The following is a 19,164-nucleotide window of genomic DNA, read 5'->3' on the forward strand; positions in this document are numbered from 1 at the left end:
TCAAGCTCTGTCTCTCTCTCAAAAATAAATAAACATTTAAAAAAATTTTAAAAAAAAACCGAAATTGGGTGGTTAATGTGCATTTATAATTTTACATTACAATAAAATGTTAAAGCTATGTATGAATCTTCAGGGTTTTTTAAAATGTTTCCTCACTTTAACTTACTTTCTGATTAGCTAGTAGAGGTCCTGATCCCCTCGATAAAAGGGTTCCCAGTGTATATGAATTCTGTGTCAGATACCATCCATAGATTCAGCTTTTAAAGAAACAAAGTGGGGGCGCCTGGGTGGCGCAGTCGGTTAAGCGTCCGACTTCAGCCAGGTCACGATCTCGCGGTCCGTGAGTTCGAGCCCCGCGTCAGGCTCTGGGCTGATGGCTCGGAGCCTGGAGCCTGTTTCCGATTCTGTGTCTCCCTCTCTCTCTGCCCCTCCCCCGTTCATGCTCTGTCTCTCTCTGTCCCAAAAATAAATTTAAAATGTTAAAAAAAAAAAAAAAAAGAAACAAAGTGGCCTCAAAGAACCCAATCTCACGTCCTCACAAATCATAGGATCCTCAGGTTATAGCTCTGCCTTCATTAAAAGTTTTGGCCTCAAACAACTTTTTCCAGCTCTTTACCCTAGCTATTTCTCTTGAAAATGGTAATTTTAAAGCAACTAACTACATTAAAAAAAAAGTTTGATGTGTCAGAAACAAGGGAAATTTTGCTTTAACAAAACAGGGCAACACATTTTACCATCTCTTCATCCAGACCACAAGAGGTGTCATCATTCAGTATCATTTAGGATTTTCTGCAGGCATATTGATGTTGGAGCTAAAGATTTCCTAGAACATGATCTTGCTGCCTTATTTGCTTTCACTTAAAAAAGTGTGTGTCTGTGTAAACAAATATATACTATTTGTTCACATGAAAGCAATTAAGTGCAATTAAAGCCTATCAGCCAATGTTTCCTGAACTTCCTACATCATAACACATTACACCTGCTGAAATTCAGGACTAATGGGGCTTAAGTGACACCCCAGCGGTTAATCCATTGGCTAAATTTGGAAACACGGGAAAAATACTTCAAAATTGAACCTATCTGCAACTCGAGTGTCTCTAGAAAGAATGCCCTCCTCAGTGATTATTAGGGAAATCAGCAAAGGAAATATTTGATTTCTTTTTCTTTTTTTAAAAAAAGGCTTTGATGTAATATATATTAGCACAAAAACATTACAAGCTAGTGGTTCATGAGTCAAAGAGGTTTATTCACATTGCTCTACAGAGTTGTTGGACTATTATTATTATTTTTTAAGATTTAATGTTAAGTAATCTCTACACCCAGTGTGGGGCTCACACCCACAACCCTGAGATCAAGAGGCACATGCTCTACGGACTAAGCCTCCCAGGACTGTTTCTTATGTGTATAACTTTTTAAAGCTTATTTATTTATCTTGAGAGAGAGAGAGAGAGAGGGAGAGTGTGCATGAGCAGGGGTGGGGCAGGGAGAGGTGGCAACAGAATCCCAAGCAGGCTTCACACCCTCAACACAGAGCCCAGAGCAGGGTTCGATCTCACAAACCGTGAGATCATGACCTAGAGCTGAAATCAATAGTTGGATGCCTAACCGACTGAGCCACCCAGGTACCCTGGGACTAATTTTGAAGTTTAAATAATTGAGAGATTTCAAATAGGAATTCAGACTTCGGGACTTTTTTCTTGAAATCAGAAGAACTGTCAAGAATCCACTGGAGCTGAGCTATCTGCCCACTTTGGCAGAGTATATGCTCTACCTTGTCAGGTTCCCACACACTACCTATTTGCTGTAGGCATTGGAGTTGGTTACTCTTCCTGGTTTTAGAGAGTTACCATTTTAAATTACTCATTGATGCAAAATTCTGCCCTAAATTTCTTTTTTTTTTTTTAATTTTTTTTTTTAACGTTTATTTATTTTTGAGCCAGAGAGAGACACAGCATGAACGGGGGAGGGGCAGAGAGAGAGGGAGACACAGAATCGGAAGCAGGCTCCAGGCTCTGAGCCATCAGCCCAGAGCCCGACGCGGGGCTCGAACTCGCAGACCGTGAGATCGTGACCTGAGCTGAAGTCGGACGCTCAACCGACTGAGCCACCCAGGCGCCCCAATTCTGCCCTAAATTTCACCCATTTTCAGTTATGTTCCTTCATTTCTTTCAGTCCACCTGTTTGAATAATTGATCTTGGTCTCTATTTAGCCATGTGTCAACTTGTATCTTTTCTAATCTGTATCTTTGTGTTAATTGCTGTGTAAATTCACCCATCTAACTGCTACGTTGCTCCCTGCTTCCAATAGGTCTCGAGGGCTTTGCCCAACTTTGTTTATATAATAGCTTTAGTTTCTAAATACGGTTTGGGAAGGGAGCTTTCTACATCAGGGACAGCGCACCTTACCTATAAAGGACCTGACAGTAAATATTTTTGGCTTTGCATGTCGTGAAGTTTCCACCCAGCCACCCAAGTCCACCATAGCCCAAAAGCGGCCATAGAGGATGTCTGAGACTGCTCAGGCCGCTGTAACCAAACACCAAAACGCAGATTGGGTGGCTTAAATAACAGACCTTGATTTTTCTCATAGTTCTGGAGTCTGGTCATCTGAGATCATGGTCCGATTCTGGTGAGACCCCCTTCCCGGCTTGCAGATGGCTGCCTCCACTCTGTGTCCTCACATGGCCTTTCCTCCACATGTTCCTAGAGAGGGAGAAAGAAATCTCTTACCTTCCTCTTCTTCTAAGGCTACCAATCCTATCCGACTGGGACCCCACCCTTAGGACCTCATTTAATCTAAATTACCTCCTAAAGCTTCATCTTCAATACAGTCACTCTGGAGCTTAGGGCCTCGATACATGGTTTCTTCTGGAAGATGGGGGTGAAAAGACCATTCAGTTCACAGCACACAATATGTAAATGAATGAGCATAGTAGTATTTCAATATAACTTTATTTATAAAACAGACAGTATGGGATAGATTTGGCCTGTGTGCTGTATTTTGGTGACCCCTGTTCTAGATCATTTCTTGATTTCTTTTCAAACTGTAATTTTAGGTTTCTTTCTTTCTTTCCATCTCTTCTTGCTATTAAAATTGGTCTTTCCCTAGCAGGCTAAATGGAACATGCGTTATGAAAAATGAAATGTGGTTTTCCAATTGCAAAGATAACTTTGTATGTGCGATGTGTATTGCTTAGCCTTGGAGAAGAGTGGAGAAGACCAGGAAATGACCGTGCTCATTAACCTGACTGGCCTAATTTCCCATTTCCAAAACAAGATCTTTTAACCTGGTGGGATCAGAGGGCTGGGGGAAGGGCTCGTTTTATTTCCAAGAAACCTACAGGGCATCACACATTTCCAGAGATGCCTAGAAGACACCCTGAGAGTATTTTTCAACACTGGGCAGTAGTGTTGCACCCTACCCAAGGAGGGGAGGGAAGGGGACGCATGGCAGTGAACGCCCCATGCCTGACACTGCGTGAGGCCCTGCATTCAACTGGAGACCCCCACGCTGCCTCTCTCTCCCTGTTTATATTCTACCCACACAATCTTCCACGATCAGCATAAACAGTGTCGGCAACATTCGCTGTTGTTTTCATGGAAAGGATGTGTTGACACCAGCTACCTAGCTGTGAATGTAAACACGATGCTGACAGCAGCGGGTGCAGAGGGGTTAGCAGGTACCAGCACTTACCACGGGCAGATGTTTAACCTCAACGTGAATAGTAATTAAGCAGAACCTCGGAAACCGGTGCCTCCCCGGGAGCCAATTAATAATTTGGTGGAGGAGATGTTCTATGCAAATTTCCCCCACAAATGACTGCAGAGTGATACTCCACCCTCCACCCAGTGGACTGGGCTGGGGAATCATTTGTAACAAAGCCCTGTGGTGCGGGTGTGAACAAATTGTAATTAGGCAAATTAAATGAGTGTTGCATGTACATCAATTAAGTTCTGGTCACAAGATATACAGTGATTGGTATTCCTTTGGTTGTACATCAGAGGCTTCATCTTGACAGCGGCTTACCCACTGTCTCCCCTCCTTTCTACACCCCCAAGCCTTAGCCCCCCCCTAATTCTCCTTGAGCTACTTCGTCCCGGTTTATTTACTTCCTTTTCAGACCAATGGAGCAATACATACCTTTCCAAGCGGCCTTCTGACTTTTAAAAGAAAAACAAAATCCCTGAGTCTGCTTAAAATGATGTTTATAAACTATGTATCTAGCATATATTGGTCTTCTGGGTACAATAGTGATAACATCCATTTCCTCTCCCACTGAGGCAAAGAAAATAAAATAAGGCTTCTGTGAAAGAATGGCAGGCGCAAGTTGGGGACTTCCCCGCAGAGTAAATTGTCTGGGGAAGGCGCGTGATTCAATGTAATTGTCCCAAGTTAGGTCCCCCTACTGCGGATTTCTGTGGGACTGAGTCATCCCACTAAGAAAAAAAGCCTTACAGGAAATGGAGTTAAATAATCAGACTCTTGGTTCTTGCTGCTTAGACAGATTGTGTGGCATTAACCCTCCCAACGCTGTAGTCGTGCCCCTGTGGAGCTAAGTTTGCACGCTGAAATTTTATGGAAGAAAAACACAATAATTTCTTTGACTATATAGGGCTCGGCAGGCAAAGGATAAATAAAAGCGAAGTTTAGGCCTCCACTATAATTTAGCCCTAATGGTTCCCTCATCTTTGACTGAAGTTCCTGGATGCTAAATATTGATTCACGTACCGTTATTTCATTCTTTACAGAAATTATTAGCCATTTTTCACTCTGGTAGAACTGACCACTCAAGAGTTGAAGAGTTGCTCTTCTGTCCTAAGTGGGTTGAAGAAGAGGGTTGTCTAGACCATGAGCAAAAGGACACGAGGGCGTCCTGTTTAATGCTTATGGCAAAACCAAAGCTCCTCCCCAGATCAAGCCCCAAATTAGCAAAATGCCCATGTTCCATTGGGGGATGCTTTCTACTGCTAAACACTTTTCATTTATATTTATTAGATAAATGTATATGTAAATAGATGAGAGTATATGGATGAATGGATGGAGAAGATTTACCCGTATCGAAGTCCTCTGCACCCCATCATGCTCCCCATTTATGGCTGGCACTCCCTTGGTTCCATCAGCCTGCACCACACACTGTCGTCTCTGTGCACCCCAAGCTCTTCCAACACAGATGTCAAGGCTTTTCTTGATTTTGCAACACCTTCCAGGCCCCACGGCCCCACAGCATCTAGTCTCGGCACTGAGCATACTGTAACGTAGGTGCTCAAAAACCACCCCTCAAATTGAATAGAGCGAAGGGAAGCCAAACCCTGAGCAGTTTTAGGAGTCAGGGAAGTGGAGTTACGTTCATGGGTACTTGTGATCAAGCCCCTGCTGCTGGGTGTACCCCACACAGCTTCTGCCAGGAAGGCCAGCGTCCCCCAACTGCTCCCACCCTCTGCTCTCTCTGCTCTACTTGTTCTGAGCTCTTTTAGTCTTTCAAAAAACAACCATGTTCTTTCCTGACACCCTTTATCCTTGTCATACCAAACTGAGGAACAACTTCTAATTTTTCTTTATGTCTTGGCTGAAAATTCATCTCCTTTGAAGCCCCCACTGCCTACTCAGGGAGAGGTTAAAGTCTCTTTCTATATACTCCCATGGCGACTGCTTTCCTCCTTTATAATCCTCATCCCATATGTACTGTTCAATAACTGTCCTTACTGATGTACTTTAGATTTGCTGAGAGGGAAGGGACTGTGGCTGTCATGCCCACCATTTTATTCCCAAATATCTAACATAGTAGATGTATTTGTTGGACACCTGGGTACTTGGATGGTAGATGGATAGAGGGATGGATGGATGCATGGATGGTGGGATGGATGAATAGGTAGATAGGTGGATTTGTCTGTCCAGGCCCCCCTTTTGGAGCTGGAGGTCCAGGGCTCTGCTCTGGACTGGCCTCTCTGGACCTGAGCCCAGGAGGGACTTGGGCTGTGGAGGCCATTTGCTGCAGGGGGTAGGTCAATGGGCAGAACCAAAGATGTGGAGGCAAAATGAAAAAAACCAAAAAACTGAAGAGAAGACCAAGGAGGAAAGAGAGGTGTGTTCTGAGAATGAGGGGCCACAGCCAGTAAGAAGGAAGAAGAGGAGTCTGAAAATTGTCTTGTGGGAAGCTATACTTACTGTTAGGCCCCATTAAGTGGAGGCTTTCTTGTTTCTTCTTCTGATGAGAAAAGCACTGTTGATCACACCATGCAGTTTTAGACAAACATACAAACTTGGGGAAAGAGTCGCCATTTAAAGTATTTTCTCCCAGGGGTGCCTGGGTGACTCAGTCAGTTAAGTGTCTGACTCTTGATTTTGACTCAGGTCCTGATCTCACAGTTCATGAGTTCAAGCCCCGCATTGGGTTCAGCACTGACAGCATGGAGCCTGCTTGGGATTCTTTCTCTCTCCCTCTTTCTCTCCTACTGGTGCTCCCACGTTCATTCTCTCTTTCTTTAAGATAAATAAATACAACTTAAAAAAAAAAATACTTTCTCCCAGAAGTTAAACACGGGGATATCTTCAATTGTTCCATATTTCTGATTTTATCAAGTTAGTAGTCTAATGATGGAATATAAATCTCCACCTTATCACGCCCTAGCTCAGTGGTTCTCAAATATGGCTGGAGATTGGAATCACAAGAGAGCTCTTAAAAAACATTCCCATAGCTGGGTCCCACCCATTGAAATTCTAGTATATGGTATTGCAAATTTATCCCCACAAACTGAGTGACCCAGAAATTTATTAGTTCACGGTTCTGGAGGCTGACGTCTGAAATGAAGGTATTGGCAGAGTTGAAACTTTGTGAGAGCTGTGAGGGAAGGGTGTGTTCCAGGCATCTTTCCTTGGTTTGACAGTGGCCATATTCATGTTCACATGGTGTTCTCTCTGTTTGAGTCTCTGTGTCCAAATTCCCCCCCTTTCATAAGGACACTAGTCATATTGGATCAGGGGCCCATCCTACTCTAGTATGCCTCATCCTACCTTAAATAATTACATCTGCAGGGGCGCCTGGGTGGCTCAGTCGGTTAAGCGTCCGACTTCAGCTCAGGTCACGATCTCGCGGTCCGTGAGTTCGAGCCCCTCGTCGGGCTCTGGGCTGAGGGCTCAGAGCCTGGAGCCTGCTTCGGATTCTGTGTCTCCCTCTCTCTCTCTGCCCCTCCCCCGTTCATGCTCTGTCTCTCTCTGTCTCAAAGGTAAATAAACGTTAAAAAAATTAAAAAGAAAAAAAAATTACATCTGCAATAACCCTTTTTCCCAATAAGGTCACATTCTGGCGTACTGGGGACTTCTACATAGGCATTTTTGCATGACATGATCCAACTCATAGCAGTTCCCAAAGCAAGGTCAATAACTGGGCATTCCTTCAAATATTCTTCTATATTTTTCATAATCTCAAGTCTAATGTAGGGGTGCCTGAGTGGCTCAGTTGGTTAAGCATCTGACTTCGGCTCAGGTCATGATCTCATGGTTCATGAGTTCGAGCCCCACATGGGCTCAGCGCAGAGCCCACTTCAGATCCTTTGTCTCCCTCTCTCTCTGGCCCCCTCCCACTTGCTCTCTCTCAAAATAAAATAAACTTAAAAAAAATAAAGTCTAATGTAAATGAAGTTTTCTAAGTCATAAAAAATAATAAGAAAGGACAAAATGAGACGTTTATAGTTCTCCTCTCAGGTTAAAGTGTATCCCACCCTCCATTTGCTTCCACCCTCAGCACAAACACTAAAGAATGATTTCAGTAACCAGGGAAATGCTAATTTACAACAAGATACGGTAACAAGAACTTGCTAGTCTGCCATAGCAAAGTGTCACAGACTGGGTGACTTAACAGAATTTTTTTTTTTTTTTTTAAACAGTTCTAGAGACTGGAAGTCCAAAGCCAAGGTGTAGACAGGTTGTTTCTTCTGAGGCTTCTCTCTTTGGCTTGTAGATGGCCATCTTATCCATTTTCGTATGGTTTTTCCTCTGTGCATGTCGGTGTCCTAATTTCCTCTTATAAGGACACCAGTCACATTGGAATGGGGCCCACCTGTATGACCTCATTCACCCTAACTACCTCTTTCAAGGCAGATCTCTAAAGACAGTGCTATTCTGAAATACTGGAGGTTAGGACTTCAACATGAATTTTGGGTGGGGGACACAATTTGGTCCATGGCAAGCAAAGTTTTTTTTGTTTTTAAGTTTATTTATTTTGAGAGAGAGAGAGAGAGCACAAGCAGGGGAGACACAGAGAGAGAAGGAGAGAGAGAGAATCCCAAGCAGGCTCCCCACTGTCAGTGCAGAGCCCAATGGAGGGCTCAAATCCACAAATTGTGAGATCATGGCCTGAGCCGAAATCAAGAGTCGGAGGCTTAACTGACTGCAGGCGCCCCCGAAGTTGGTTTTAACTACTCGCAAAAAAACAAAACCAGAACTTAACTAGAATAGAGAAATCAACCTGTTGTGAACTCTTTAGTCTTTTTGCTTAAATGGTGGCACCTTTAAATTCATCGCCCAGTTTGCTGATAGTCGTCCACTGCTGGGAGGGGACCAGGGCGCATGTCGCAACAACTCCTGCAGGACAACTCCTGCATCGTGACCACGTGTGCCAGACTCAGTATTCGGTAGACTAGGACCTTCGGTGAGGGGTGGGGTATGGCCTTCCGGGCCTCCCTCATTTACTGTCACCAGGATCTCCAGTCCCACTGAGAAAGCAATGGTCACAGAGCTGATGTGGATACAAAGCCCTGTTTGGCGAGGCAGAGCAAAACCAGCTGCCGGCACCTGGTAGGTCTCTGTGCTTATGTCTTTCCCTTCTTTGGCCCTTTGTGCCAAGATTTCACAGGAAGTGTCACATTGCTTTTCTGATCAGTTTCTCAGTTCCGGATACTTGAGCAGCAAGAGAGAAAGACATGAAATAGGTCAGTCCAGAAAAAGGAGAAAATCTGAGATGAATTGCTAACTAGATAGGTTTTTTTCACTTTTATAGGTGGTCTTAATAGCTATTAAAGCAGCTCATACCAGGGAAAAGGCTGGGAGGTTTGGGGATCCCCCCAGTGTCTCCATTAATAATTTTCTTGAGTGGTATAGAATTACATTCAGGATCTGAATTTCAGATGAGTTCTTATTTAATATGTATTCTATGATATGTAGAAGCTAATTAATATCCTTAATCTCCGTTAATGTATCTTAACATACATTTCTATAATGTGTAGGACTACTTAATTTAGCGTAATTATCAAGATGAACCACATCTAACATTACAAGAAAATTGCAACTTGTCATAAAATAAGAGGGCCATATTATAGCAGAGTCCTCACCCTCTGAGATACCCTGTTAGAAAAGCCAAATAATGCAAATAAATCGTCACTCCCCAATTTGATGCTGCTTTGGTGATTTGATTAATTATTGTGAAGTGAAACAGCTAACAAAGAAGGATAAATAAAAATAACTTCTTGCATCCAGAAAAGGGTGTAAATTTTAACTCCAGTGCATGACAGCAAATGTAAGCAAGAATTATAAACAATGGGGCTGGCTGAATGAGTTAATATGCATCAGCCTTTATTGCTAGAAATAGGCCCCCGGAATGTACTGGTATGCTGTGGTTTCCATCAACTGCAGATCTGGTGTTTCTTTTCCACTTTTCATGTGAATTCGGAAGCTGTGTTCTTATTAACAACAATGAGGAAACACCAGGGCAGAGAGGAGCCTGGAAATGTGGAGCATCTGTCTGGGTGCTTTGCCCTTTTTCCTAGACCTTGCTATTTTTATAAAGCGCTTCTGGGTTTCATTTTTGTTTTTGTTTGAAATACAAATGGAAGACAGTCATTTCCCTCCATTTCTTAACATGGGCTAGCTAACTCTGCAGACGTGTAAGTCCCACTACACTACAAATTCCTGCTGGCCAATTTCCACTAGGCCCTCACTCATTTGCCCTTTGGTTTATTATTCATTAAAAGTCAAATCCCAACCCAAGCTTCTAAACCAGGCTGACGTCTAAGCACCCACTGTTTTGAGTTTAAGAGGAGATCCAAGCACAGACCCGACACCTATTTAAGCACTTACTAGATATTTGTGGAGTGACCGACCACCCCAATATATATGTATCTACACACAGGCTTCCTTTAATGCTCTGCCCTCCATCTCACCCTTTTCTTTTTCTGGGTAGACCTTCTGCCTTGCACTTATATCTTCTATAGCTTCTCAACTGCTCTCTCTTTCCTAACTTCTCCCTTTTAGCCTCCAAATATGCTATCCCCCACCAAAAAAATTTTGATTTGCAAAAACAATCCCAAAGCAACAATGACACAAAAGCTAACCAACCAACCTTCTAAGTAAACCCACAAAACAAAACATTGTAACCTTGGCATTAGGCTCTCAATCCCCTGAAGGTAGACTCATTCCATCACAAAATATGCCACACTTCCTGGTTGTCAAATTGTCAAAATGTATGGCCTCTTTCCAGAAGAGGCCACTTGCCATGGGTATCCAAGAAGACTTCTCCCTGAGTTTCCCTCCATCATCCCTTTATCGTCCATCTGGCTACCCTAGCCTTCCCTTCCTTCGGTGCTTCATGAATCTAGGCCAGCAGATCTAAACCATTTGTCCCAGATTCTCATATTCTTCATCGGGGATCACCTTCCACACCAACAGCCCTTTCTATTGCTAGTATGGATCCGCTCTCAGCACATAGCGTGGATATGTGATATTGCTAGGAGGCCCCCATTCCACAATGTTGGATGCCAAGGAAGGATGACGGAGGAGAGGGACAGTTTCACCTGACCTGACTGCTCCATCCATCTGCCTGCCTATTTCTCTTTATTTCCTGATCAGCTACTCTAAATGGTCAACAACTGCAGCTTGCATTCCCTTGTCCTCCAAGACTGGTTCTGGCCTAAACTACTGTTTCTCTCTTCCTCCCTGGGGCTACTCTCTAGTACCCTTCTGAGTGTGCACTGTCCCCAGCTTCCCTTTTGTCTGGGTGCCCCCAGGCCACCCCTTCCGAATCTGCTCTTGGGCCCTCAATCATTCCCTCTTTCTCACCCGTAACCCCATCTGGTGCCCATGGCTTCAAGTTTCCCATCTCTTCTCCTCATCAAAACTTCTGTTCCCATTCCCTTGGCATAGGAATAGCTAGGCTGCAGATTCTGACAATTCACATTTAATAGCTCTGCCTGGTCTGCTAGGTTCAGAGGGCTTATGGACTGTGACTTCACCCAGACTCAAACCAGCTTGTCACGAAATCATCAGATTTGGTCACCTCTCCAAAAGCACACAATGCCAACATTTTTCGTTGGCATTCCGTTTAGTGGGCATCTGGTCTCAGTATTGCTAAGTACCCAATTTCACCAAGCCAGTCATGCGTTCCCCACATCATTTGCTAAAGCCAGAAGTAGAGTAGGCATGCGTGTGTGTGTACATGCGCACACACGCATAGATGCCCATGTGTATGTGCACACACACACACAGCTACTGTGGGAAACTAACCTCAGGTAAAAAGTCTTAATGAAATAGAGAGGAAATGAAGCAGAGTCATACTAAGGTTTCTGACAATGTGTGATGTGTTTTCATTTTTCCTACTATAACTGCAACATACAGAAACCACAATTTTTGTATTTAAATTTACTATCTTGTGTCATTAAATTTCCATGAACATTTTATCCCTGGCATTAATCTTAACTCTTGTCAGGGCATGTTTAACCACCTTATGCCCCAGGGACAGCTAACACCTCTCAGCATCTCTCACCTGACAACAGCTCTTGTGCCGATAGAGGCATTTGTCATCCTGTGGTCGTTCATCAACATCACATACATTTGGAGTGCCATGATGGGACACCATTGAAGAGCTTGGTACCAAGAAGTAAGAGGTGGTGGTCTTGCCCTAAAGAAGCCATAAATACCGAAAATGATAATGAGAACTTCAAAGTATTATTAGCAGTGCAGTTGTAAGTGGGATTAAAACCATTAACTAACACATATGGATCAGAGCAGAGAGCAGAGGCAGAAGGGACTCCAGGTCAAATATGAAGGGATTAAACCTGGTGGGCTTAACATATGTCAAGAAACAAGCTGTTGGTCAAAAAGGAGGTAGGTCAACAAAGAGGATATAGCCCACCAGAAACATCTACAGTAACATCAGCTGATATTGCAATGAAACAAACAAAATGGTGCCAAGGGAATACCAAAGTACTAAGAGGAAATTTGCACAGGAACAAGTTAAAAGGGAAAAACGAGAGCAACCACGATTACTGAATACTCATTACATGTGAAGCACGTTAAAGGATCAGAATAGTTCATCTTCCCAATGTGGTAGATACTATTATCTTGATTTTTACAAATAAGTAAGCCAAGGTGCAGGGAGTTTAAAATTTTCCCCAAAGTAGCACAGCTAAAAAGTAGCAAACCTAGGATTACAATCCCAATCTGTTTGAATCCCACATGTTATAATGGCCAGGTCAAGCCCCATGAAGAAGTCAAATGGGTAAAACAGCAATTCTCCCACCTTACACATAGGCATCCTGGCTTTAGGGGGGGATAAGACAAGGAAGAAGTCAAAATTATGTGTTTCAGAAAGATTTTATTCTTACTTATTCAATCCCCAAATACTTACGTACTGCAAGAAGGAGGAATTGTTCAGGACAGCAAATGCAAAAAATTCATCCGGTCATTAACTTATAGAACAAATAACCACAACCTCAATTTAGAACTTCATGTGGAATGACTCAGGCATCCAGGAAACCTGTGCTTGAAGCCTGTTGTTCAACTGTGTCATTAAGTCTCATTGGACCATCACACTGATCAGTGCTAATCTTTTTAACAAGTCCCCGGAAAGATGTAAATGTCTTTAACCAAATCATTTTATCTTGAAATAACTCCCATATTTAAAGTGTTTTGATTTTTAAAAAATAATTTTAAGATGCTAAATTTGTGTTCCCTCTGTTCACCTGTTGCTTCTTAGAATAAATATTAAAATGTAGGGGTGCCTGGGTGGCTCAGTGGGTTAAGCATGTAACTTCAGCTCAGGTCATGATCTCACGGTTCGCGGGTTCAAGCTCTGTGTTGGGTTCTGTGCTGACAGCTCAGAGCCTGGAGCCTCCTTTGGATTCTGTGTCTCCCTCTCTCTCTGTCCCTCCCCCACTCACGCTTTGTCTCTCGCTGTGTCTCAAAAATGAATAAATGTTTAAAAAATTATATAAAAAAAGAATAAATATTAAAATGGGGCTCATCATGCCAGGCATTCTGCTAGCCTTTGGGGATGCTGGGATGAATAATCTCAGAAGGGCCTATTGGAGTGGAAAACACTTATCCCTATAAATCATTACAGTAAAAATCCAAGAAGCAGAACCCTAGGGGTAAAGAGCAGTCCCCCAATATGGGACTTCTTGATCCCTCCTCAAAGGAGGGAAGTTTTCAGAGCTGCCCCATCTTTTCTCCCTTAGCCCCCAAAGAGTGTCTTTCCATCTCCATGACTCTCTCAGGAGAGAGCACTTGGAGAGAGTGACTGCATGTCAGATCCTTATCAAAAACATTTTAAAATGTCATATTTGTGCCAAAATGTTTAAACTTGAAACATAGGCAATCTGGTCAGTGCCTCTTCTGGACTGTTGGCCCACCATTGTTGTAGGAGAGGTGAACTTACTCAGTTTCCTAAGAAAAACTACCAAACTCAATTAACTTGGTAGTTTTTAGAAAATATAATTTGCTTAATTAATTTCAGAACTAGCTTTGGATATCATTCTGCTTACCCTTATTAGATACATCTACTTGATCCTTTTTAGTCTTTTTTCATCAGGAAAGAGGCAGCAGCAAAATACAACATTAAATAAGGACATATCTTCAAGTTTATTTAATCTTAACTTTTTAGCTGTAGAAAATTTCCCAAAACAATTAGGTGATTACCAAGCTGCCAAAAAGGGTTGAATCTGAAGTTGTAAAGGCAAGGAAATCCATATTTGGAGAGCCATAACATCAATAAAGAGTTTTGACGTTATCATTATTTATGGGCAAAAAAGTACACTGATTTTTGACGAGTGCTGTCAAAAATCGAATTACAGTCATAATCCCAAAGTGTCATAGAGTGGGGAGGCAGAACCAGTGGCTCAAAATGACCAATAACCCAAAGAATATAAAATGTTTAAAAAGAAAACCTCTATTTCCAGAATTTGTATTAAACTTTTGTTTTTATTTTTATGGAAGGTAACAGCCTCATTTAAGGTATACTTGAACTAATTCAACTTTGTAACTCATGGGACATTTTATGCTAAACACAATATAATTTCAAGGGCTAATAAGTTCCATGCACGTTATTACTTCTTGAAAAATCACTGAAAGTATAACATCTCAGAGAAGAATATCTTTTTTAGACAGCTACATGAAAACAGTCATGCACTTAACAGTAGGAAAACGGTTCGAGAAACATGGTGTATTCGAACAGTAAAATATTACCTAGCCATAAAAATGTGCCTTTCAATAGTTTGAACTCGTGAAAATACCGGCAGTAGAATGTGAATTGAAAAGGCAGGATAGAGAGTGGAGTATGCAGTGTGAACTTGTTACCAGACTCAGATCCTTGGATCCAGTCACAGTGGAAATGAGGCTGACCCAAAATTTAAAGGCACAGGCAAGGCTTTCCTGGGGCAACAGCTGCAGCAGAAGGGAGACACAGTCATGGCCAAGGTGTTGGACCATCTCCCCAAACAATAGCCAGGGAACGTTTTAAGGATTTCAGGGGGGAAAGGAGTGACATCTAAGCTTGAAAGGGCAGGGATTTATTCTCACCTGCACACTTAAAGGGCGTGCTTCTTCACACGTGGCATGTCTCATTCCCGCATTAAATCTCCACCCCTGGGCGAGATGTTTAACATTATAAGGAGGGGGAAAGTTCAGCCCTGGGGTCCATCTGGGCGCAGACCAGTCAGACCTGTCTGGGCTTGCTCCTCAGCTGGTGCTTTGCACTGCAAGAAAAGTGATAGCAGGCGGCAGGGAGCCGGGAGCTTTCTGGGTGCACAGGGGCTTGTTCTTATTCCCAGTGCCCCTGTCTCAATCTGAGCTTCGGAAACAAGCCAAAGAAGCCAAGCAAAGAAAATGGCTGGAAGCGTAATGACAACAATCCATTAGCGAAGGTTATTTCTCAGTGGGATTTTGAGTAATTCTTTTCTTTTTCGTATCTTTCTATGTTTTCTCAGTCTCCCTAACGACTACATATACCTTCCTTCCCTTTCCCTTCCTCCTCCTCCTCTCCCTCCCAGCCCTCCTTCCTCTCTGGCTCTCCTTCCCTCTTTGTATTAATTACCTGCTGAGTGCCAGGCGATGCACTAGACCCAGAGAATAACCAGATACCAACAACAGCCTCCCCTGAGGAAGTAGGAGCCTCCTGAGAAGACTTAACACTTCCAAAATGGCTATAGACAGATGGAGGTACCATTCCCATCCCGGGGCTGTCAGAAATAGGGGCGGAGAGTGTTAGTCTGAAACATGTAATAACAACAGCAACAATTAAACAAGAAAAACTCATCTTTGTATGTTCAGGGGAAACGTAGCCGGCGGTTATTCTGTGGTAAATTGCGGACACCTCTGGACAAATACAGGCTACAGATTTTTCCCTACAGAAACGCACTAACTAGAGACTCTGCAACCGACTTCCTCACAGGGGCGTAAAGAAGCACGCTGCGTTGTGGGTTCTCCCCAAGGATCCTGGAGAACGTCTGCAGCTGTGAAGGCTCAGTGGTGGGCGACTCCCATGGGGAGTAACTCAGCTTTGGCGTTTCTGCCACGTGTCACACACCTGCTTCTGACTTACTGCCTTGTGGGTGGACTTCTGGGATTGGAGAGGGGGGCTGCAAGGCAGCCCTGCTGGGTTCTTTTGACCCTTTGCTTCTGGGAGCCTGTTATGAAAATGGCTGCCTGCCCTCCTAGACTCCCCTGTTAATGTGTGCGGGACAGAGTCCCCCGCTCTCTCCCCAGGGGAGCCCTCAGCCAGGATTCTGAAGGCCCACTGGTTGGCAAAGACAAAAGCCATATATATGCCTGGGGACTGAACAGCTGTAGGAGAAAATAAAAGCTTTCTCTTTCTCAGACCTTGCCATACAGCTTCTTTTTTTTCTTACAGTTCTTTTTTTTCCCCCTTCCTTTCTCTTTTCTTCTTTTTTTGGTCTGAGAGGCTGTTTTGAAAGACCAGCTGAATTGTAGCTCAGGAGAAAAAAAAAAATTGAAAAGACAAGTAAGCATCCAGAAACCTGGAAAGAAAAAAAAGAAAATCTCATGACTATAACTCTGACCTCAGCTGACTCAAATAAGGTGTTCATTACCAAACGATTAGAACCACCTACACAGGACAAAGTGAATTTCTAATCAACAGGTAGTAATAGCAAAACCCCCTCAACAGCCAAGAAGCATTAGAGTGGATTATCCATGAAGAGAGGATTAGAAAGAGAGAGACCCGGAATCCAGCAAAGGAAACCCCAGCGGGCCAGCTGGCTAATGTTTGGGATAATAATTCCAAACGTATTAAAATAAATTGTAAGAAAGAGAAGGCTGAAGGCAATAAAAGCAAGCTTCACACGATACTGTATATTGTGGATAAAATCATGCACATTTGCAATAATCACTTCCCCAGAGGCAAGCAGAAAAGGCACCACCAGCAGAGATGTAGAATTTAAAGACACAAAGCCTGATGTATGCTAACAAGAGTTGCTAGAAGGTGGGGCGGGGGGTGGGGGGGGTGGGAGGGTGGTTATAACGAAGTCCGCCTGATAGACACCCTCCAGGTCCATTTTTCTGTGGCCTGAGGACTGTTTCGCAGTGTTGCAACGAGAAGGAAATAGGAGCAGACAACTTCACTCATCCACAGTCCTAAATTAAAACTTGCTGGACGACTTCATTCCCATAAGCAAGGAGAGGAATGCCTTTTCGTTTTCCACACTTAAGAGTTTTGCCAGCAATGCAGATGTAGAGCCTTTGAAACGCTTTGCCCTCTCAGCTCTGCTCCATGGTGGGGAAGCACTGGGATTTAGCAACTGACAGGACAGTAGAGTGACCCCTTTTGGTTTTCTTGATATCCAGAGTCGGCCACCATGTTTTATCTTGAGTATCTGCCATTTTCTTGTTAAGATTTCCTTGCCTATCTGAGGTGGTCTTGTTACTTCCAGGAAATCTGTAAATGCTCCCTGTAATTTTTTGAATGCTTTAAATTTTAAAAATGTTTTTAAATGCTCCCTGTAATTTTTCTGTATTTGATCTAGGTCAGTAAAATACAACAACTGGCCTAAACAGGGGGGAAATCACTGGGCCAACCCTTTGTTCCTATAATGATAGACTCCTTAAATGTTTTCTTTGTGAAGTCTGAAATTCCTTTATCCTTAATTTTGTAGTGATTAATTGGCTCAAGTTAATACCATCCATTCAATTATTAAGTACCTATCCTAGAGTAGGCACTGTTTGAGGGTGAAGTGAGTACAAGAAGGTTTTATGGTTTATCGGGAAACCAGACACGCAATACGTGATTAGAGCAGTGGTAAGAAAAAGAACAAAGGCTTTCAGAGGGCTCTTTGGCCAAAGAGAAAGCTCCTGATTCTCTTCACGAGGATGCAAGGAAATCTCTGGAGAGGATCTGAATGTGAATTAACCTGGAAGAAAGAGTAAGAAGCCAGAGGTCAAGGATATGTGGGGAAAGCACATGTCAGGGAAAGAGCGAGAAGCAAATGAACGTACAAGAGCTGGGAGGTGAGAGAGCTCATGACCTGTTCAGGGAGCTGCAGGAAGTTTACTGTGGCTGGATGGTAAGCGTGTGTGCTGACATTTTCAGTCTGGCGGAGAGGGAGTGGAATAGAGGGAGGTTGTAGGACATGACAGAAGGAAGGGAGTCAGGGGCCGGATCATCCCCACTATTATGTCCCATAAGAGAATTTCATCAAAGCAGAGTTTGCTGGGTACTGAATGTTGCACTAACCATGCTTTGCTCATATTCTACCTTCCAGCTAATCACATCTTGCTAAATATTCCAATGTCCTCTTATTTGGATCGCTGCTCATCTGGTTGCTCTTGATTCACGTTGATACAGGAGAATGTCATGAGGCCCTTAAGCAACTTGCCTCCTTTTGATTTCTCAAGGAATCAGACCAAGGTTAAGTCTGTTTTCCCACAACCTGCTGTTGTCTTGTACAACCGTCTAACCAAAGAGCTGCCAGTATGTCAAACAGTGTTTAGAATAGGAAACTGGGGACCTAGATCCACCAAATCAGTTCAAAACTGAATGGTCTTTCCCCAAGTCTACCAAGTGCTTGCATTGCAGATGTGAAACCATGCAAGAGCTGTCTGTCTTTGTGAAGAGTAGGGAGAGGCCATCAGTAGGTTCAGCCTATTATCTTAATAGTTGAGAGTAAGAATTTTCTTAAAAAAATTATTTATTTATGGAATATTTGTTGAAACAAGTGAAGCAGCAAAAGATAGATACCTATGAAGGCAAAATTATAATTCATATTAATCTACCATAAACACAATAAAACAATGTATGAATGGAGGCAGTCTGATATAGTGGTTAATGGCCTGGGCATATTGGTCAGACAGACCATGTTTAAAATACTGGGTATGCCACTTACTAGCTAGGTGACCTTAGACAACTTATTAGATTTCTCAAAGCCTCAGTTTTCTTATCTGCAAAATGGGAATAATGGTACCACCCTCCCTCCTAGAAAGTTGGAGTGAGGATTAAATGAGATAATATGTCTTAGGTGCGTGTGTGATGCCGAACAGGTAACAGGCATGTGCTAGCTGGTGCTATTATAAACCTGATGGGTAATAGGGTCTTAGCTCCTGCATTAATTCCTCCAGGAAAAATTGTCAATGTTTCCTACCCATCATTTATGCCACAAGACTGGGCTGGTGCCCTTCCTAAGAAATATATTCCCATAGCATCTGATTCTACCATTACTTGGGAACACCGTCCATTATGCAGTATGATTTGCCCACTAGTGGTTTGACTTCCCTGCTTCCCCCAGCCTGTGAGAACCTTGAACTCAGGGACTGTGTCTTTTTCATCATTGACTTTCCAGGTCCTGCCACAATGTCTACCACTGGGTCCACTCAAACTGTCAGAGAATGACTTATCTTAAAATAAGCTTTGGTTAAGGGGTGCCTGGGTGGCGCAGTTGGTTGAGTGT

This window comes from Neofelis nebulosa, chromosome 4 (assembly GCF_028018385.1).
Source record: "Neofelis nebulosa isolate mNeoNeb1 chromosome 4, mNeoNeb1.pri, whole genome shotgun sequence".
Classification (NCBI taxonomy): Eukaryota; Metazoa; Chordata; class Mammalia; order Carnivora; family Felidae; genus Neofelis; species Neofelis nebulosa.